Raw genomic sequence first — 22,820 nt, 5'->3', positions numbered from 1 at the left:
GGTATGGAGTGAAGGGACCAGCTTCTGGCATTATCCTGGATTAATCTTGCTACATACCTTCTGCATGATCCAGAGGTCTTTTAATATGTCTGGATGCCTTATGAAGATGCACTAGATCACATTGAAGTCTGCTTTTTAAAGTTCCAAAACGTGTTTATGCTTTGTTTTGTTCTTGTTGTAACCCATTGGTCACTTTTAGATGAATCAATGAAGAGAAAGATGCATTAGTCTCCACATACTGTAGCTACGTATATGAGGGCTTTCACCTAATAATTCATTTGTAAGGTGAAAATGATATTTCAAAACCTGGGGAGTTGGAAGTTAGTGCCCCTGACCACTGTGCATGTTTGGGTGTGTAGGTTAAGACTTCTCGTAATCACTTAATTCACCTGTGCTAGATGACACTGTTTCCTCTGGGCCTCATGAACTGGCTTGGTAGACTTCAGCCCCAAAGGGGATATGTGACAGCTCACCCAAATATGGGATTATGCATGAGGTGTGAAAGCGTCAGAAAGGTGACATTCCAAAGTTGTTCAGGGTATCTGCACCACCACCCTAAAGTAAATGGGCAGAGTGAGCAGGAGTAACCTTGTTGCAAGTTTTAGAATGATTGCAGTACTACAAACCAGGCAAGTGGACCTGTGGCAGAGTGAAAAACTTAGAAAAGCTTAATCTAGATAGGTGGAATAGTAACAGTGTGGCCAGACAGGGAACACAGGCACACTGTTTAAGAAGCATAAGCAAGCCACCAATACCAATTGAAGTGTAGATGCCTGTCTCAAATCCCACTATAGAGAGCAGGTCCACAATCAACTGAGCTGTTGCTCCTGCGAGCACCTTCCGTGGAAGATGTCCCAAGCCCTGCCCTGAAGATAGACATCCTGTGCGCAGTTATGAATCTTACCAGGAGCTACATAGAAATACCAAGGCAACAAGCAATAGCAAACTGAGGGCAGGTCAAATCAGAATTGGCCTATGAGGTTACTATAGTATTTTACCTGCTGGGAATCTGCATGCTGGGAAAATCTTGAGTATACTTTTAGCAGGTATTTCTTCTCAGACAAAGAACCACCAAACCTATATTTACAGGAGCAAGAGAGGATTCGAATATTTTTTATGATCGCCTCATTTCTAAATGAATCGATTTTAGTTGTATGGATCTTGGGATATCGATGATGTTTCAGAGCCTAATAAAGAAGTAGCCAGCTTTCTGTCTAGTGCCTTGGTACTTTCTGCCCATGACAAACGTTTCATGTGCCCCTAGGCAGCATGTATGTTAAGCCTTTTCCACAGTTGGAGTCACTAGAGGCATCCAAAGACTTCACCAACACTGTCAGAGTTTGACTGAAAAAGCTGAGAGTTTTACTTAATCTGACCAATTACACTGTAAATAAAGTTGCATATTATACCGTCTGAAACAACAGGAATGAAACCTGGAGTAACACAGCTAATATTATGAAGTACTTTTCTAGACCTTTGTTTCTGAAATTTTGAGGATGCAGGATTTCACTAGATTTCTTTAATTTCGATTTTTAAAAAAAATATCTGCAAGTTTTCTGAAATAAGAAAATTGAAAGAAAAAAAAAGAGGCGCACCAACAATTAATTTGTGTCAGTGGTGAAGGGTTCCTATTGTAAGAGGGGACACTGTTCAGCTGCAGCCCTTCTCCATAACCCACATATCTGTGGCCTCTTGAGCCCCCTCCTCCTTTGAAATGGATGAGCATACCCCTCCCGTCACACCCTGTACATTCCCACGGGTCGAGCTCCTCCTGTTCTCCCTAACCCATCCTCCTCACACACCCCTTAGCTTTTCCAATCTCATGACTTCCAATCAGTGTAAAAAAGTCCAGTTGTGTGGGCCACATGTGTGAAAAGCGAGCCAAGCAAAGTTGTATTTTAAATTCACCTGTGTGAAGATAAAAACTCCACCTGCCCGAAGATTTCACACCGCTTTATGGAAATTACGGAGATACGGTTTCTTAAACTGAAGTTATTTCATATAACAACGGGCATATGTGTGCCAACATGTAGATGAGTCATTTAAGGCAGGGCTGTGCTTATATTTAGTCATGGCCATGTGTGCATAATGTATACAAAACAAGTACGACTCGTGAATATCATTTTCAAACCAAGGCATTGGTCCAGTATCCACAGGAGACCAATCATCAAGGACCACAGATAAGATGCAGTGTAAGAAGTGAAGTGGAGATGGGAGAAAGCGATTTACAAAAGGAAAAAAGCAGTAGCCCCTAGGGTACATATGGAAATCCATCCTGATGGAATGCATCATACAATATTAACATGTTTGACACACAGGAGATGCACCGTTAAAATAGTTAATTGAACTACCAGAAACTATAATGATTCCAGAGGATGGAGAAAGGTGGCTTTTAGAACCACTTAGAAAATGTAAGCACAGGGTAACCTAGAGGCTGGTCAGCTTGACATAACTATTGGAAAAATCGATCAATTCACTTGTAATGGATATTTCCCCCAACACCTTGAATTGTTTCTTTAACAATATCATGCAGTGTAAAATGCATTCAAGCAGACACGCTTTATTTGCTTGAGTAGCTTGTTACATGGATGATTAAATAAGGTTTTTGAAATCATCTACTCTAATAAAGCATTAGCTGGAGCTCCAGCTAAGGGGCCATTACAAAGGTTGGGCATTCTTGAAATGATAGCTGGGTTGTTTGATTGTGGAAGAAATTATTGAGTGTTAAGCAGCAGAGTAGACTGCTCAAAACAGTCAAGGCCGAGGAACATTAGGTGATGCCCAGATGTAAACTCAAAAGACCATCTAAAGGGGAATATCATTTGAAATCATGCCCAGCAAACACAATCTAGGAGGCACTACATGTCCATGTTGTAGGAAGAAATAGATTGAAGATTTTTAGTTAAAACAAAATGCATTCACTGAACATTATTAAGTTAAATAAAATACTACATTTTATCTCATGGATGAGAAGAGCAATTTCTCACATTAGGCGGTTAGCACCTTTATGATAACATATATGAGCCCTGTTTAAGCTCCACTTGATGAAGAGGGAAAGGCACTGGTACCCCTGCTAGAAAACTTCAGCTCTTAAGATCGAGCTGTAAAGAATGATTGAGACACTAGTTTCAATTGCGTGGCTATTAAGTGTGATTTTTGTATAAATGTCTTGTTTAATGGAAACATGCTCACAAAATAAAATATTTGCAATAACCTATGGGAACTTTATTTCTACTACAGCTCTTTGTACACCAAGCCCATATCACATTGATCACTCTGTCAGCTAACACTTTGGCATACAGTTTGATATCACATTTTAACCTAGGAGATGGGGCAACAAGAGGAGAATAGAAAATAAAAGGTGGTTATCACACAATGAAAAGCACTTTCCACACATTAAATAAGACAGACATCTTGTTGAATGATCATGCTGGTTTATGGGTTACCTTGTGCAGAAGAATTTGCACTGTAAGGGACAGAAGATGCCCATTCCTAATCACTCAGATGTTTTGCACACTGATTGGTCATGAAGCCCAAGGGCCCTAGCTGTTATTGGTGCATAAGGTACAATGGCACCGGGGTCAGGGACCTGAGGAAGGCAAATGAATTCAGATTCGTATGTAGTTTACTACTACCCAAATAGCAATGGTGGTGACAGCATTTTCCTTGCTTGCACTAGGACCCATAACATCCTTTTAACACCACTGATGATGTGCAATAGAAACAAGCATTAGAAAAGATAACTGGTCTGGCTTTACTTTACAAACACTTAAAATAGAAGTTTATAGTTCATGTATTTGCAGAAGATTGCTGATAAAGGCAGACATATTACCTTTAACACACCTTTTTTGTTACAAGAAAAGAGAGGAGGAAGAACAAAGGGTAAGAGACAAGTGGAGAAAGCCACAGTAAGTTTCACACAGGGACAATAAACAATGGGAGATAAACATAAGTGGAAAGTCAATAGGAAAGACATATAGGGCAGAGATAATGGGGAAGACAGACAGGGAAAACATGCCCTGACTAAAACAATTAAAAAGCCAGCTGCAATGTAAAAACAAAACAAAAATTGATTATTTCCTGTGTAAAATGCATGCGTGGGGTAAACACTATTATGTGTGATGCTTCATTATAATTTCGAGATGTAAAATAGTCCTTCGTACATTGAAGTGTAAACACTCCATAGGAGACAGATTGATGCACGAAATTGCCAATAATATGTGGTAATAGGGTAAATCACCACTGGGTGGAGAGAAAACCCACTCTATCTATACTTTAAAGAATGAATACCAACAGGACAGATGTATGTATTCTACCAATCTAGACCTAAAAATACTTACAAATGAAAAGGCTTACCTTCTGATTGTCTCCATTGAACTGTGACTGTCTAGTTGTCTGATAGATCATATTTTTCTAGCAGAAGATGGGCTGGTGATCAGAGATTGGAATTTGGGATCGACATGTTGCATACATAACTGTTTAGCCTATACATTAAAAACTGAAATGTGTATGTACCCATAGCACTGACACACACACACACACACACACACACAGATTTTTTGTGAAGATGCACTTTTTGTGTATTTGCACAGTAGTAAAAAATTGTCAGCAGCGCAAAATGCACAATTTCCAGGTGTAGCTGCCGAGAAATAAGTGTACACTAGTCCTTCCTCTCTGCCCTTCAATTGCCCGCCGTAGATCTGCCCTCCAAATACCTGGCTGCAGTTAATGGCTCTGTTAAAGGGCTGCCTAGTGCCGACCCACATGAACTAATCAATTTCAATTCTTCATTTGAAGAACGTTGTTAGCAAATATATGCATGCCACTAGATGACGTATTTTTCTGTTCTAAAATCACTTACTACATGAAATGTATGCAACACGAACGATATATTAATATATGCAGATATTCATCTAGCATTGCTGCTTTTACTACATTCTGGAGTCATTTTGGGATATATATGGAAGATCACCATCCCTTGATGCAGGTTCCCATTTGATGGGCGAAAGCATGATGCAGCAGTTTCCTAAAGGACAGGGCGGAGGCAGAGCCCGGATTAAAGCATCTGCAGTATGTAAATGTCATGTCTTGCACGGTGTCCTGGGGTTCTGACTGAGTGCTGCAGCCGGGGAGGGGCGCCTCTGACTGCAACCCTTTGGCCAGCGTATTCTCTGTTGCCACAAACCAATTACCTAGCCCCGACTGTTTTTAGCGATGAAGTGATCAATAGCCCATTACTGGATCTAGCAGTGGCTACAGGAAGTACACAGAAGATTTTAATGCATGAATTATGCATGCTGGGCTCCCTCCCCAGCCTCGGCGCAGCGCGAGAGGGCTGGGATATTGCTGGAACAGGAACAGCTCGCAGAAAGTGACTGCAGTGAAATGCTTCATATTTCCAGGCGCCCTGGGAGCCGCGGAGCCGGGGCAGCCTGTTTAAGAGAGTACATCCCAGCCTTTGCAGCCACGAACCCTCCCTGGTCTGCAGGCAGACCTGCCCTCCTCAGACCTAGTCTTCCCCCTTCCTGTAATCTGTTTTATGTTGAAGGTTGACTTTGAGTGAGGAATTGTGCGCTTTTTCCGAGGTCACTGCTTGAAGTCGTTTGTTTCCGTTTGCTTTCTGCTGCAGGAGGGCGCAGACTACAGTGTGTGGGGCGTTTTGGTGCAGCCTGCATTAAATGATATCGTGGAAGGTTTGGAGGACAAGACACAGCCCAGCATCTCAGGTAGGTTGATGGTTTTTTTTACGGTTCGTCCTGTGATTGCAGAATCTAGAATGTGCTGACGCAGAGTTATGGTGATGCGACAGAAGTAGTAACGTGTACCTAGTGCCTGCATCCTGCTCCCAGGGGTGCCAGGCGCTGATTATGTGGCGTCATTTTATCAATCAAACATTGGGAGGCAGGGGCTGCCTCTAAAATGGGCGCCTTCATTTAGAAGTTAAAGCGTATTTGATTGCTGGTACAGTGGCTTCCTGACAGAGCGGGGTGGAGGGAGGGACCCGCGTGTGTGGACTGTGGATGGCTTGCAATATTCGTTGCAGCAGAGCTGGTCTGTGTTTTACCCGTAGGACAATCGTTTCATTATAGGTACACTTTGATTTCTTTCATTTGAAAAGTAATTCCCTGTTACATTATAGAGCTTCAGGACAAATGTTTATATACACATTATGTTTAGTTCTCGAAAGTTCTATGTTTCGTTGGCTGTAGGTTTGACGCTGATGTTCATTATTGTTGCAATTGCACGTTTTGATGTCTAAAAATGTAATGTCGCTCTTGCACTCTATCTGCAGCATCCTTTTGCAGTTTTCATGAAAATATTTTGGTTACTATCCACTTAAGAAAATTGTGTGATTCTTTATTGAATAAATAGTATGTAGCTGAAATACTTCCTCTGATATAATAGAACCGTGTTTTAAATACCAAATTAACATATGACATTTCAAGGGTGATATCTTCATGTGCTCAGTCAGGTATGTTTTGGTTCAACTTGCAAGTTGACATAGAAATGCTTCAAGGCCATTGGGTAGGGAGGGGAACGGGCTAGGAACGAAGACATTGCAATGATTGTGTGAGTGCAAGTTAGAGCCTAGGGTTTGGACTTCCCATGCCTAGCACTGAGACAAATGCACTGCATTGTATATAACATGATTTGGGTCAAGCCTGCATATCTTTCAATCAAAGAAGAAAATAAAATATCGAAGTTATCACCTCAAAATATATTTACCTGCCAAATGATACAGTAACTGAATATATTTATCTTTAAGACTGAAAAATGAGGACGGATCACATTTGTAAAAATAATGACAGCAAATGGCAAAGTTACAAATTAAATTCGTATATAATTTGTTGGATTGCAGAGTAATAGACTGAACATTTTACCAAATATGTTTACAGGTATTATTGCTCTTGCTGGAATGGACATTGCAAAAGTGCTATACACTAGGCTATGTGATATAAGTAGGTAGGTACTGCCTGGACAACATCATTTTAGAGGATATGGAGATATTTGGAAATATTTAAAGATGAACATGTTATTTTAAAAGAGTACTGTTTCAGTCACCAAGAAGTTGAATTACATGTAGACAATCAACTCAGAAAGACAGACATTTCTATGTACGGAAAGTGAGACAGCGCACATAGTATGACTAGGAAGAAACGAGCAACTGGAGTATGAGGCCTGGACTCCGTTGAAAATAGAAAGAAATGATCCACTCACGCCTGACTCCGGTAGTGTTGAGTAAAGATGGTATTTACCACACCTGATAAATGCTGATGCTGCAGGGTGGGGTAATACACCCTATCACAGATTTTGAAAACAGAGAACAGGTATAACATGCTAAACTATTATTTTTTTGTTGTTGCTTTTTTTCCAGATATTTTCACCCATTTAATTTTACCGGGTTTGTCCTGATGAAATCTATACGGAAAACTGCAGTGATGTGATAAACTTCACATTTCTCGGAATTCCCATCCCTACTCAAACTTTGTGAACAAGGGATCTGAATTTAGCTCACGACTTAGAATGGGTACCTGAATGTATTAACACTGAACTGCAACGCAAATCTTGCTAGAAGTTTTCTGAGGCCTTTGGAGATGTAATTGCCAATCCTGGACAACTGCCATTTCTTTTATTTATGATCCCAAGTCTCTTCATTTTGATTTACATACATGTGTTGTAGGTCTGAATTATCATCAAGAAGAAATATGACTGCACTCTATACTCGGTGGGACAATCCTGGTTTTGCCAGGCAGAGAGTAAAATAAATGGGTGGCTTGTGCGTTAGACCATGCATAAGCTGAATAAGAAACTCACCTTTTATCCTTATCTGTGCAGCAGGAAGCTGCAGCGTGGTACTGGATAAGCCCGCTAGTGCTTCACAACAGGGTTGGATTCTCCTTGCATTGTCCAAGGCAGTGTCCAGCTGGATACCATCGATGTGGTGTATGTGTGGTTTGTGGAACTTTACGTTAGCTGTAACCACCAGGGTACAGATCAGTCAACTAGGCAAAGTCCAGAAGAAAGAACAACTTATATGTAGGGTAGCATACTTGTTGACATCAGTTTCTACAACAGGACCCCAATACACTGCCAAATGTAGCAAATATGAATCATGACTTAAGAGGATGTGGTGCGAACTATTGAATGATGGTGTCTGATTCCAAAGAGTCAGACATGTTACACAGTTTCAAGGATTGGGCATTTGCAAAAACGCTGTGGGATAATGGAAGTCTCAGTCCTACATCTGAATGGTGATTTTAGAACTGAGTGTTGGACATCACTGAGCTGTATTGGAGAAAGTATTCCTTGGAGGGTAGTGGGTGAAAGAATCACTTTAAAGTCAAAATAAAGGTGTTGTGTATTAAAACAAAGCATCCCATATTTTCATTGTGTGTGAATCTATGCGTGTATGTGCTTGCAGTTGCCGGAGTGAGCTTCAGTTTCAGGACTTGTAGCCACGCATAAAGACCACCACTATTGACTCAAATGCAAATTTAGCAGTGATTTATATGCAGAACAAGACGAGGGATGAAATATGTGATGCTACTGGGGGACAAACATTCTGTGCTACCACTGGTATTTTAGTGCATCAACCTCCATGGTTCATTCATTTATAGTAGCATTTCTTGAGAAAGTGACCACAAGATCCCAGTAAAGCATTACCACCACTTACATAAAATATATTAGAGAATACAGAATGGCCACGTGTTTTATTTTAAGAATGGCGATGTGTTATATTTTAAGAAAGAATGCCTCGTCGCAATGACATTTCAAAACGCATAACCGGGCAATAGGCCTCTGTTGGAATTGCCCAGTTCACAAGGACATATGGGTCACTCTCTTGTTACTTTAGAAAAAAAAATGAATCTGTTGGAATTGCATCCTCCATAGTATTTCACTGGAAAAACATCAAAGGCATTGCTTCTTAGTATATTGCAAAATAACACAAAAAACATGTGACTCATGACCAGCAGTCACACGCTTGTGATAAAATTGTTCTACAAACGTCCTTTAGTTTTTTAATCGGCAGATAGATTTCATCTTTTGTATGCTGTTGGGATTTGGCAACGTGTCCCCCTGTCTTGGGCCAATGCCTGCTGCAGGGGTGAATGAAAGCAATGGGTTGCTGACTGATGTAAAGTCTGGGTTGTTTTCGTAGGGCTTAGGGCATTGGATCACTGTATTCATTTACTCGCGTCGACATATAAGTATGCTTTGGTAATACGGGTTCATTCTGCTTTGCCTTCCCTGACCTTTCCTTGCCATTTACAAGCTGTCTGTAGTGGGGTGACCTGGGACCCGGTGGAATGTTCCTCACAGCAGGCCCGGCTAATGCACAGCACACACTCATAGCTGTTACGTGCTCAGGCCACGAGTCGCCCCGGCACCTTTATTTAATCTCTCGGGCCAAACTCAGCCCTTCGGGTGTAGAGGGATACAATGTAGAGTACAGGCAGGGTGGTTCACTACATCCCTTGTAACCTTTAAAAGTAAACAAAACAAGAAAGAAAGACATTGAAAAGCAAAATGCAATATGCAGGAATACAAGTCTACAATGCAATAACTCAGCACACAAAGTCTTTCAGCTTCTGACTGTGTCGAGGGTTAGCTCTCAGATTGTATGGATGACTTCAGTTAGACACTTCCCACTCACTAGGTGCAGGATGAGCATCTGACGTCAGTGGTGGCTCCTCCGCAATGGCGGAGGAGCGTTGCCCCCCTGCCTGGCGCAGTCAAGCAAAGGAAAATTAAAACGATGCTCTAGCTTCAATTTATTTTTTCTTTCCCAGCTTGTGCATGGAGGGGCGGGGCATGGGAGGGGGAGGAGGTGTGCTTGTGTACTCCCTAATCCCTAAGTGCTCTTGTGCGTTTGTCCGGCTGTCTCAGGCCGACCAAAACACACATGGGCACTTAGGTTTCTCCAGCCTGACAGCATTCAGCAGCTGGGCTGGAAAACCCCCCACAGACTCCCTGGTCTGAGCAGGGTGTCTTTTCCGCCCTCTCAGACCAGTCTCTGCTCTGCTCGGCAGCATAGGGATTGGCTGGGAATCTGTCCCAGGGCTGCTGGGACCCAGGAAACTGCCAGCAGGAGCAAAGTGAGAGGCGGCCGGCAGCGTCAAATACGTTTTTCAAATTATTATTAATCTCCCCTCCTGGACCTTTTTACTTTTCGGCCACCACTGTCTGATGTTCATGATTGTTCCCCTACCACAACTTCACTTCTGTCGCCTTTTCCAGGTCTCCTTTCAGAGTGTCTCAATGGACCTTTCACCTGCTACATAGGACGAGTCTTCCTCTACTGAAGCTGATGCCATCTGAGAGACCCTCTTGAACCATGGCACATTCCATGATACTTCTTCTACACCACCTCTCTTAGCTGTGACCATAGTCCCACATACTCCTACTCCTTGCCACATCTCTCTTTCAAAAGGAGTACGAAATTTCCACCCTGGGTTGTGAATAAACACGAAATCACCTTCCCTGATCTTGAGCGCCACTGTTTTTCGCTTCCTACTTGCCTCTTCATTGTTGGCTGCTCCTTTTTTCTGGACAGCTTGAGTGTCAAAGATTAAATTTCTTTATTATGTTTTGGAACTCCGAGGAGGTCCACATAAAAACCATTTACAATACAAAATCCATTCGATGCAAGACAGACATCTACAATGTTCACAAAGCATGAAATACTCAGATTCACAAACTACAAAAGCCATCAATAAATAGCTAAAAAGCATTAAAAAAAGTTAAAAATGTTAAAGCAGAAAATTTCATTTCGGGGGTTATACCCAATTGCAAGCATACATATCTTAACCACTTATACCGAAATGGGCGCAGTACAGGACAAGTGAAGAGAACATGCAAGCGGTCCTGGGTGGATAAGTTGCAAAAATTACAAATTGCAGGAGTACCATACCACTTTGCCAATAGATTGTTTAATGGCAACAAATCCTGTCTTAGGAGGAACCAAAATCGCCGAATGCCATGTGGTAAATTCCAGGCGACATAAGGTTGCATAACTTTACTAACATACGAGTCAGTAAGATGGTTAGCTCCCTTTTTAAGATACATAGCCTCCATATCCATTTTAAAGCTGAGGTCCCAGGATGCCTTTTTCAGAAGCGTTTTTAACTGTACAGCAGAAACAGTAAAAAGTGTGCTCTCTTCCAATTGGAGAAGGACAGCCGCCTTTCTAAAATTTTTAACAATTTGCGAATACTCCTTTAAGCTGCCCAGAAGTTCAACCTTCATAAGATTTCTTAGTGAACCCATTTCTCCTCTAGCTAAACTGGCAACCCACCGTACTATAGCTGCAAGGCCCTGCACCCAACTACTGCGAAGGCCATATTCAAGTCTGCAGGCAGCTACTGAACAAGCGGTATTAAGAGAAGATAAAGATCTTAACAACTTCCCTTCTACAGAATGTAAAAAATCCCATTGCTTTAAATCGACCAATTCCATTCCATACAAAAGGGAAGAAGGAATTTTTGCCCTAAAAACTTCCAGTAGGCAATTGAAATGTCTTCTCCCCGTGGCTGAGTATAACACACTCAAGCCTTTTCCCTGGGATAGGGCTTTATGGGTATTGTTATCAGTGTGGGGCTTATCACTCAAATTATTGGAAATGATTTTCCCTAAAAAAACATAAGACTTTACCACCTCCAATTTTTGGCCACCAACTGTCCACTCAAAATTCTTGTATTTTAACTTTTTTCTCCCTGCAATGCACATAATTTTGCTTTTTGTTGTATTTATCCTCAGGAATTGGGCTTCGGCAAAAAGATGAAGTGCACGAAGACGATTGGCCAACCCTTTAGGTGTTAAATCCAGTATTATAATGTCATCTGCGTATAGTAAGCAGGAAATAGGGGTTCCCCCTACAACCGGGGCTATACCAACACTCAAGGAAATAGATGCAGGAAGATCTGCGATATACAGTGAAAAAAGCAGTGGGGCAAGAAGACAACCTTGTTTTAATCCATTAACTGATGGAATGACACGTGATAACCCCCTTTCTCCACCTTGCAGAACACGACACCATGTATCAGTATGTAAAACCTGCACCAGATCAAGCAAATGGGGAGGCATGCCCATAGCAGACAGCTTTCTCCACAGCAAGGGACGATCCACTTTATCAAATGCCGTGGAGAAGTCAATAAATGCGGTGTACACATATCCCCCACGAACCCTAACATATTTTTCAGAAATAATCTGAAGTGCAGTGAGGTTATCTAGGGTGCCGTGCCCTTTGCGGAAGCCGGTTTGTTCTAGGGGTAAAATGTGATTCGCATCGACCCAATCATTAATTAAGGATAACAGACATTTAGTAAAAACTTTTCCAATTGCATCGAGGAGGGCTATTTGACGATAATTCTTTGGAATATCCCTATCGCCCTTTTTGAACAGTGGCACCAGTATACTCCCTTTCCAAGATGCGGGGATAATTTTCTTATTAAAGCAAAATCTGAAGACAGGAAACAGTATTTTACTCCATAATACTGGTTCCTGTTTCAAGACAGATATCGGGAGTTCATCGGGTCCCATGGCTCCTGAAGTACGCATGTCCATAATCGCCTGTTCAATTGTTCTTTCTGAAGGGGACTCTATTGGGGAGTCAAGCTCAATACTTAGGCCCCTATGCTCCACCAACTGCCCATTCATAGCAAATAAAGTGGAGATATAATTGACCCATGACGATTCAGAAATAGGAATTGGGCGGGGACCAACTCTTGCGCCACAACCCTCCCCAATAAGAGACCAAAACTGTCTAACTTTGCCATGAACCACTGCCTCCCGTAAACTATAGGGAGAGAGTCTTCTTTTTCTTTTTTTATCTTTTTCTTAATCCTACTTCTCCTTCTTTTTAAACAATCAATTTTGCGGAGCCTTTCAGATGATCTGCATAGATATTGCTCCCGCACTAACTTATTTATTTCCTTATTGAGGAGAGTAATCGATCTTGGAGGGAGGATCTTTTTTGGCGTCGAATGTGATTTTTTTACCAACCAAGTTGATCTTCTTCATTAAGTCCTCAAAAAGTATTAATTCAGACCCTTTCCAATTATTTGATTCTAACATATTTTTCTCAAGGATACGTCCCAGGCCCTTTATGGCTTTAGAGTCCCAAAAACATCTTCCAGACTTCTTATGAAAATGTACCGTATCACCATTTCCGTTCCCCCCAGCAACCAGCCATAAAATGTGCCTGGCCAGGAAGCGCAGCGGACGAACGCAGCGGGAGCGCCGTTTGCGCGCCGAAGGAGCGCCTAAGGCAAGCCCGTCTGCGCCCGTCCGCGCTCGAACGGGCTCAGGGCCAGACCCTATGCTGGATCCAGTCATCAAGAGGGTGAGTTACTCGCGCCGCGCCCTTCTAAGTCTTAGACCTACAAACAACACATTGTGTAACTATGTACATGACTCAGATGGACTCTTTATAAACTGTACACTCTGCCACCCAGCCCACCTACAACTCACCCAGGCACCGACCTAAAACTTGCAGAACTGAACTGCAGGTCCCTCCCCATGCACGCCCTGCTCATCAATCACCTGCTTGTGGACCACGAGCTTGACATTCTGTTCCTCACGGAAACGTGGCTCACCACACACTCGGACTCGGATGTGGTCTTAGCCCTGCCCCCGGGTTTTCTCATCCAGTCCCAATTACGTCCCTCTGGCAGAGGAGGCGGACTAGCCATCCTGCATAGAGATCACTTCTCCTGCAGAATCAGCGACGCACATATCATGGACTCAGAGAGCTGCCACTTTACCATCCAGCTGGCCCCGACAACTTCACTGGTAGGCCTCCTGGTGTATCGCCCCCCCGGGCATTTTGGCCCCTTTGCTAGCGCCCTACTTGAATCTATATCAGCACTGGCCCATTCCACCCCCAACTTCACTGTGCTGGGGGACCTTAATATCCACTTTGACGATGCCCTAGACACAGGGGCCGCCGACCTGATTCTAGACTTGGCTGCCTATGGTCTCCAACTGGCCAACTCTGGGGCCACCCACATCAAGGGCCACCTGCTAGACCCAGTCTTTACGAATGTTCACACCCTCCAGGCCAAAGCTTCTTGCCCCCTCCCCTGGACGGACCACTTTTTGGTCCCTCTCTTTTGGCCAGGAGAATTTAGGAAGCCCCACAAGCCGGTCACGTATATCCAAGACAGGGCATGGTCCAGACTCTCAACAGAGGACTGGGCCAGAGCCCTGGAATCAACTACCCCCGCTCCCTCAGAGGATCCTATCATAGCAGACAGCAATTTCAGGAAGTGGATCTCCAACTCTCTCGATTCCATCCTCCCTATAAAAACCCGCGAAGATAAAAGCGGAAAGACAGGGTCAGCCCCCTGGTTCAGCCCAGAGCTCAGAACCCTCCGCAAGGAATGTAAAAAAGCGGAGCGACTGTGGAGGAAGGACTGGCTCCATTCTAGTAAGGAAGCCTACAGAGGGTCGGTGAGAGCATATAAATCCGCTCTGAAACTCACTAAAGCCTCTTACTACGATGAGAGGATAAAAAATGCCACCAACTCAGCGAGGGAATCCTATCTCATTGCCAAAGAGCTCCTAAAAATACCACAACCCCCCTACAGGACCCTTCCAGACAGGAGCAATGAACTTGCAAACTACTTTGACTCCAAAATCTCCCACATCCTAGCTTCACTCCCGCAGTCTACCCAGCCAACCGACAGGGACAACGCTACGCCTGCCATCCGTCCAGGAGACACCTCCCACCCACAGCTGACCGCTTTTAGGGCGGTTTCGCTGGACGAGGTTGGAAATACTCTGGCCAAGGTAAAAAGCGGCTCCCCGTGCAACCCTGCCCCCATGAGGTTCCTGCAAGCAGTTGCCCCTGCGACCGCGTCCCCAATCATGGAGCTGATCAACACCTCGCTGTCCCAAGGCTCCGTCCCTCCCAGCTGGAAGGGAGCGGTAGTTAAAGCCCTTCTTAAAAAACCCCAACTAGACCCCACCAATCTGGCCAACTACAGACCGATCTCGCTCCTCCCGGGCATCAGCAAAATGGCCGAGAAACTGGTCAACGCCCAGTTATCCCAGTTCCTGGAATCCAATAACCTGTTGCGTCAGTCCCAAACTGGGTTCCGTCCTGGCCAAGGCACGGACACCGCCCTCCTCGCAGTCATCGAGGAGGCAAGGTGCATTCTAGACTCAGGGGGGTCAGTAGCAGTGATCCTCCTGGACCTGAGTGCAGCCTTTGACACGGTGAACCACCGTGTCTTGCTCCACCGGTTGGCGAGGGCGGGACTCGGGGGCACTGCGTTGGCATGGATAGAGTCATTTCTGTCGGGCCGCTCCTTCCAGGTCTGGGATGGCAATTCCCGCTCTGATTCCCTGCCTCTGACTAGTGGGGTGCCCCAGGGGTCCTCACTTAGTCCCACCCTATTTAATGCCTATATGGCCCCTCTAGAGGACATCGTTGCCCCCTTTGGCATCAAGATTGTGAGCTATGCGGACGACACGCAACTGGTCGTCTCGCTCTCACACCTTGACCACTGGCCAGACAACCTCCTGCAATGCCTCCAGGAAATCCACCTCTGGATGAGCGAGTACTCACTCAAACTCAACGGGTCTAAAACTGAAGTCATGCTGATGGGCAAGAAATGGTAAGCAATTCCACCATCTGTTTGGCCCGCTGCTATGGGTGAGGTGCCCGCCCCGAAGAAGGAAATTAAGAGTCTGGGGGTCTGGCTCGAACCAGACCTGTCTATGAAAACCCAGGCAACCAAAACAGCGGGAACCTGCTTCGGACTCATGCGATCAGTCCGTAAGATCCTTCCGCTGCTTCCTCCCCCATCTAGGAAACTCCTGGTTCAAGGACTGATGCTTGCACGATTGGACTACTGCAATGCCGTCTACTAAGGAGCCCCCGAAAATACTCTGACCAAGCTACAACGTACCCAAAATGCGGCTGCCCGACTGCTGATGAGCCTTCCCTCTAGAGCCTCTGCCAGACCAGCGCTTAAGGCGCTCCACTGGCTCCCAGTGCGAGAGAGGATCGAGTTTAAGGCAATGTGCATCGCCCACAAACTCCTTAAGGGTCAAGGCCCTTCCATTCTTAGAGACATGGTCACCCCGTACAAAGCCTCGAGACCCCTGCGCTCGGACATCGAGCATCTGGCTAATGTCCCCAAATTCAGGAGGGTACGCACTGGAGGGCGGCGTTTCTCAGTAAAAGCATCCTCACGCTGGAACTCGCTCCCCCGCTGTCTGCGGTTGGAACCCTGTTACTTACGCTTCCGCAAACAGCTTAAAACCCTTCTCTTTCCAAAATAAGCCCACTTCCCCCTTTGGCCAACTCAAGTTCTTACAGCGCGGGGATGCCTCCGGGTCACCAGGCGCTCTACAAATCGTTAAATAAATAAATAAATAAATAAATTGAGTGACCACGGGTCAGATGTAGGAGGGTGTATTAAAAGGTTTAAAGTTATCAACCTATGATCACTAAATATATTCTCTGAAACTACCAGATCTCTAAATAATGAGAAAGTGTGGTAGTCTGTGATTACATAGTCCAAAATGGACTCACTTGTGCTGGATTTATGGGTATATTTTGCTGGGACATCAGAAGGGAGCCTACCGTTCACTATTAGCCCCTCCATGAGAAACAATTCTTCCAACAGCATTTTCCCTCTTTTATTAGTTTTGATTTTATCAGGGAAAAGAGCTTGAGGAATCAAAAGGGCTTCCTCTTTGGATTTATTTCTAAAAAGCTCTAAGCTATAATTAGAAACTCTACAATTGAAATCCCCCACTAACAGCACCTGAGGAGTAATTATTGTCTGCTTTATCTTTTCAATAAAATTAAAAACTTTCTTTAATACACTGTTGTAACATTCCTCAGGGGGGATATAAGCGTTTATTATAACCAGTGTGTTTTTATTTTCCCCACTACCAAGGCTACTAAGGGAGACCGCCTGAAAGAGATTACTCTGATCTACATAATGGGAGAAGTTCCACTTTATTCTATTCGAGAGAAGGCACGCAATTCCTCCTTTTGCATGCCCTCTCTTAGAAGGGGAGGCTGCGACCTCAAGCACAAAATAGTCCCTCCCCATATCAATTCTATCTGTGCACCAGGTCTCTTGGATACAGATCACATCGGGGTTCAATGAAAGAAGATATTGTAGTTTTTCAGGACTATTGTTGAACCCCGCAGCATTCCAGGAGAGGATTTTTAAGCTACTGCTAAAGGTTAGGAAATAGCTTTGGGTTATCTTTTGATTTACTTAATAAAGCCCCAGGAAGCCAATTCCATTGATTGTTATCCTCTCTTGAAGTGCTGTCAATATTTTGCGGGGCAGGAATTACATGGGACACTAGCCGTTTAGTTTTTAATACACATATTTTTAATTCCTCAAAGAAAGGGGGGTGACCTGCTTGTCCCAAGCCCTGTTGAACAGGTCTATTTTCACAGAATCTATCTCCACCATTCGCCAAAACAGGTATCACATCAATTCCTCGACTTTGGAAGTTTTCAGCTTGATTCAAGATGAGGTTCACTATTAGCTTAGAATAGAACGTTACCCTAGTATGAGATGTATTATCAATTCTTGACATAGAAACCAAATCAATATCATTTGATTTAATTAATTTTAGGCTCTCTATATCTCTAAAACATTTAAGTAACCATGTTCTATTTAATGCCGCATCGCGGTCAAACAACGGAAGAAAATCAAGAATCACTGTATCTACAAAATCTTCCGTAATTTTTCCACGTGGATCTTGCGAACAGATTGTACCTTCCGCCAGGGAATGAAAAATAGGATCAGCTGGATTAAGGACTACTGGGACAGATGATGCTTACTTTGTCATTTCTTTTTTGGGAAGGAGACTCAAAGCTCCCCCCCCTCAAGGGGCAGTCCTCCTATAGTAGAGATAGCACAAGTAGGGATAGTTTTATTGCATTCTGCAGAGGGAACTTGGATATCGGGGATACAATTATTAGAGTCTTGCTTCAAGAACCCCTTAACTGGCTCTTCCATACTAGGTAGAAAAGTTGACTGTTCTTGGGAATTCTCAAATATTATTTGTCTCACCCTTTTTTCCTATATCTGCGAATTGGTTTTCTCTTTTTTCCTCTACACCTTTTGTGCTTCCCTATTATTTCTTTTTCTTCATTCTCAGTACCCTTGGATTCCGGCATGAAAATTGGGAAGAGCGCTTTATCAAGTTTATAATCTCCGGAAACCCCATCTTCTTCTACAATTTCAAGATCAGAATCCCTTATACAATTATAAGCTGAAAATTTAGGGACAGGAGGAGGCTCACTTCTGGCTGGGACCCCCGAAGTAATTTGATCAGAATTATAAGGCATGCACAAAGGGTTATTTCCGGAAGGAGAAGCACCAGAGGACACCGGTTCCAGCGACCCCACTCTAGGATCTGGTTCCAATGTCTTCTCTGGAAATCTAAGCAATAGAGCCTTTAATATTTGCGTGACAGATTCCAAAACACAGTCTGAGCTCCCCACAAATTTACTCAATAATCGTAATATCGAAGACAACAAATGTTCCAGAACAATCAATGACTCCGAAATAGGTTTTTCATGGCTATCCAAGCCTGGTGGTATAATAGGATCGATACCTGAAATATTGAGCACAGGGCTTTTTGAGAAGTTAGACTGCATAGATGTTTCTTGAGATTTAAGGGAGGGGGTGCTACTATACAGCTGTAAGCCAGAAGGAGTAGCGCCAATCGGGGTCTTAGTGGCTTCAAATAATTTCAATGAACCTTCAGCTAGGTAGCGACCACACAACTCCAGGTCAATATCCAGCCCTAGGGACTCACCATTACGTACCTCCTTTGGCTGGGTACGTCCCACTAAGTCATTAGTCAAACACGAGTCAGGCTTTAAGAGGACCTTATTTTGATGCACATTCTCTATTCTAGAAGCAAGCAAATCAACAGTACTAGAGCTTTCTCCCGGATTTAAATTAAACCCCTCACCAGTTTGTAAATCGGGACTCAATTTTTCTATCAAAACAGGTCTCTTCTTAATTACCACATGAACTGCACCAAGAGAAAGAGCTACCCCTATGTTCTTATTTATAGTAATTTCTTCAGGGTCAGCCTCCTTCAACAAATCTTTATCCAAAGTCTTTTCCCATAACTGGAATAGCTGGCATTGACCCTTTATTTGGAGATTTTTTGACTCCTTGTTTCGAAGGGGGTTAGATCTTGTTTTAACACATGACCTTCCCCCCAAGAGTCTTCCAGAACGTAACTTTTTAGCAGTCATCCTTAGACTTATATCCAAGACGTGGTCAGAACACAGTGCCAGTAAGAAAGATAATACTTAACAGCTTAAAATATATAAAATAGGACAATTGGAGAATGAGAATCAGAGTTCCAATGTTAGTGAGCAAGTTAATGTCTGTGTAAGAATGAATGAAAAAATAAAAAGCTATCAAGCTAAAGTAAATGAAAAAGTGTCTAAACAAAAAATAATGTAAGTATATGGGCCCAGCCCAGCCTACTTCGGCCACTGAGGGCCACAGAGGGCCCGCCCTTTGTCCAGGCTTAGTCCGGCGGGACGAGGGAACTGCCGGTGCTTTATGCGCCTCCTGGCGCGCTGGATACTCGCGTCGTCAATTCCGCCTGAAGGCTGCTGGGAATTGAAGTTCGACCGGCGGAGCCAAGCCCGGCCGGTCGATTGCAGGAAGGATGTGGCGGAGCCAAGCCCGGCCGCTGCACTAGGAGGTAAGGTGCCACAAGTCGTCTGGCAGGAAAGGACAGAAATAATACGGGGAACTCGGCCCCTGCCAGTGCTTTATGCGCCCCCTGGCGCGCTGGATACTCGCGTCGTCAATTCCGCCTGAAGGCTGCTGGGAATTGAAGTTCGACCGGCGGAGCCAAGCCCGGCCGGTCGATTGCAGGAAGGATGTGGCGGAGCCAAGCCCGGCCGCTGCACAAGGAGGTAAGGTGCCACAAGTCGTCTGGCAGGAAAGGACAGAAATAATACCTCTCTATACCCCCGCTGGGCCAACCCCTTAATTTAAACACAGTCCTCAGAACAGGGGTGCCAGTTAAGGAGTTAGGATAAAAACAAAAGGAAATAAAAAGAAAAAGGGAAGAAAGGCGAGCCTCCCTTATTGCCACTTACCTCTGTTGTGCTTTGTGCATGTGCGTGTACCTGCGCCGTGCTCTTCCCTATTTTGTACCTTGAAAATGCAGCTAGAAGACGCAATTCCTTATACCAGCAAATTTTGGAGATCAGCACATTTAATTTGCAGATTTACTGCCTCGTGCACGCCCTTCAGGCTTTGGACGTCTCTCCCTGCCTCTCCACTTACTGCTTACAGCTGGTACAATAAGTCACTGGCCGGGGGGGGGGGGAGGAGGGGAGGGTCGGAGGACACGGTGCTGGGTACGGGACACTACATCCGTTTTTCCCCAGTTTGCTCACAGCAGCTTCCAGGAGCTGACTAACGCGGCCGGGGGGGCCGGGGGGCCGGGGGCCTCCGGCCGAGTTGCAGAACTTTTATTCCAATTTCCGTGTCTTTAATTTTACTCAGGCAACCCGATTTCACGAGCCGGCAGGAGTTAAGAAACGAGTCAGGCTCTCAGGATGAGTTCGCGTGTGCGTCTCTGCTCTCGGCTCTCCTTCCTTCGGTAAGGTCAGGTCACGGGATCACGCAGGTACGCAGGTACGCAGGGCACGTAACACGCACAACAGAGCCTCTAGACTGGTGGCTTCCCTGAGAAAGTGTCAAGTGTAGTGGGTTCCCACCGCGGGCCAGTTGGTACAAGATCTAGGATGGGTTTCCTCATCATGAGATCGCTTGTGGCACACAAGTCGTGTTATTAGGTGTTCTGCAATACTCTCTCAAGAATTGATGAAAACAGCACTCAAGATTGTCCTCTTGTTCCACTCTGATCCACAAAGCGTTATTGGCTGGTGATATCCAGAGTTGAGGTTGATTTCAGAAAAACATTTGGCTCAGTTCATGTGAGCCACCATCTCGTCGATTGTTGGGATGATGTGCCTCCCACTACGAATAGCCTTGCAATGCAGTCTCATATCCACACATAGCCGTATGGCACCAGGCTGTATGGATTTTGGCGCAATGACAAAGGCAACACCAAAGGCCTGTGATTGGTAACCCTATGACTACATCCTGCTCCAGATGCTCCAGTTCCTTTTCAACCTGTGGATGGAGATGAAAAGGTACAGATTGGACGGAGGTTTTGATGTGCAGTTAACTTAAACACCTTTCAGGCATCCCAACCCCTCAAATAGTTTGAGAAACTCAGCCAGAATATCTTCTGATTGAGTTTGATGTATCTGCTTAGCAAAAAATACCAAATCCATATACTCAACCATCTGCAAACCCAACAGGGCCCCAGTTTTGTTAGCCGAAAATTGGTCTGTAGCTTGTTAGGCCCATTAGCCACCTCCAGCTCTGTGACTTCTTGTAGAGGAATAGGGTTAGTTTACCCATATATATAAATCTTCGCCTTGGTTGAGGTGATGTCAGGCTTGGGGTTTAGTTTAAGGAATTGCTGACGGTCAATGACGTTCACGACATCCCAGTGTCAATGAGTGTCGTCATGGAACTCCGCCAATGTCGACTTGGCACATGGGAGTGGGCCTTCTCCTTTGACTGTTGAGCCCATAATATCATGAACACCTCCCCCTCATTATCCTGATTCTCAAAAGTGCTCAACTGAACATCACTGGCAGGTGTTTGTCTGTTTCCTCCCCCTTCTGAGGGCAACTAATGAATTTTAGCAGACCTTTGGCCTCTCACACTCCCACCCGGCTTTCCACTGGAACTGGGATACACTTTTGCAAAGTGATTGGGGTGTCCCCATTTCAAGCAGTACTTGACTTGAGCTGGGCAGCCTCTTGGTGGGTGGTTGGACTGGCTGGAGTTTCCACAGCCCTTCTCGGTCACTCTGGCTCCTCCAGTATCATGTGATTGCTCGGTCGGAAAGGAATCAGTGGGACGCGTTCCGGTTCAGTCGGAAGGGCTCCGACCATCGTTCGGAGCCCTTCCGATCGGAATCGGCCCCTAAGATTTGATTTATTTTTGTGCAACAACGGGGTTCAGGCAAACATGTGTATGACCCCCCCTTTTTGTATAAGTTGATTAAACAGATTCAGGCCTTACATCTGTCAATGCAGCTTCCCTTATGGTGGATCAGAAACTTTTGCCCATCACTTCGTATGCGGATGATGCAGCTCTTCATGTCTTGTATCCTTTTTATCTGCGACACCATATTACTATCTCAGTGAAACTTATTGAGGGCCAAAACATGATAACTAATTTGAAAATACAAAAACATATATATTTATTGGCTACAAAATAAGAATCTATGTCTACAAAGTGTAATTCATATTAGATAGACAAAGTAAATTACTTTGATTGGGCATTGAAACAATAGTGCACCCTTTGGTCACCAGATCTGCTAACACAGGCTTGCTCATTGCCTAATGCACCAGAACAATATTCCACTTTGCAGACCTCTGTTAATGCATTAATATGTATATTACAGAGACAGAGTTGAAGAAAGATTAGGTCTGGAAATGTGTCATGGTAAAAGTAACTACCTCATTGATTATGGAGCCTTATCTAACTTTCGTACTCGTAAGATTTAGACTCAATCTATTACATCTTATTTAGCCTCCCCTAGAGGTTGTTATGATCTTAAATCCTTGGGTCCCTGCGGCGACGACAAAAAGTCTCCGCAAGACACATTGCACTTTATAATATTTAGTAAATTTTATGATGCACACAGGAGATATTTTATTGTTCCATTACCCATTACAAATGTAGGATGTTTTTAATAGCTACAGTTTG

At 44.3% G+C, this 22,820-nt stretch overlaps 1 protein-coding gene and 1 long non-coding RNA gene across 2 annotated transcripts in view; both read left to right on the top strand.

The window, feature by feature from the left end:
- LOC144816928 (uncharacterized) overlaps window positions 1-5,693 on the top strand; it is a 436,599-nt gene extending 430,906 nt beyond the window's left edge. Inside the window, exon 5 of the long non-coding RNA XR_013606930.1 lies at window positions 5,630-5,693. This is a non-coding gene — a long non-coding RNA (uncharacterized LOC144816928). The remainder of the gene's footprint in view (window positions 1-5,629) is intronic.
- The window catches only part of CNTN1 (contactin 1), a 664,003-nt gene continuing 646,874 nt past the window's right edge, over window positions 5,692-22,820 (top strand). Inside the window, exon 1 of the mRNA XM_078674301.1 lies at window positions 5,692-5,726. The gene's annotated coding sequence lies outside the window, so the exon portion shown is untranslated. The remainder of the gene's footprint in view (window positions 5,727-22,820) is intronic.

The sequence above is a fragment of the Lissotriton helveticus genome, chromosome 1_1, assembly GCF_964261635.1.
Source record: "Lissotriton helveticus chromosome 1_1, aLisHel1.1, whole genome shotgun sequence".
In the NCBI taxonomy this organism is placed as follows: Eukaryota; Metazoa; Chordata; class Amphibia; order Caudata; family Salamandridae; genus Lissotriton; species Lissotriton helveticus.
This window is presented reverse-complemented; position numbering and strand designations above follow the sequence as displayed.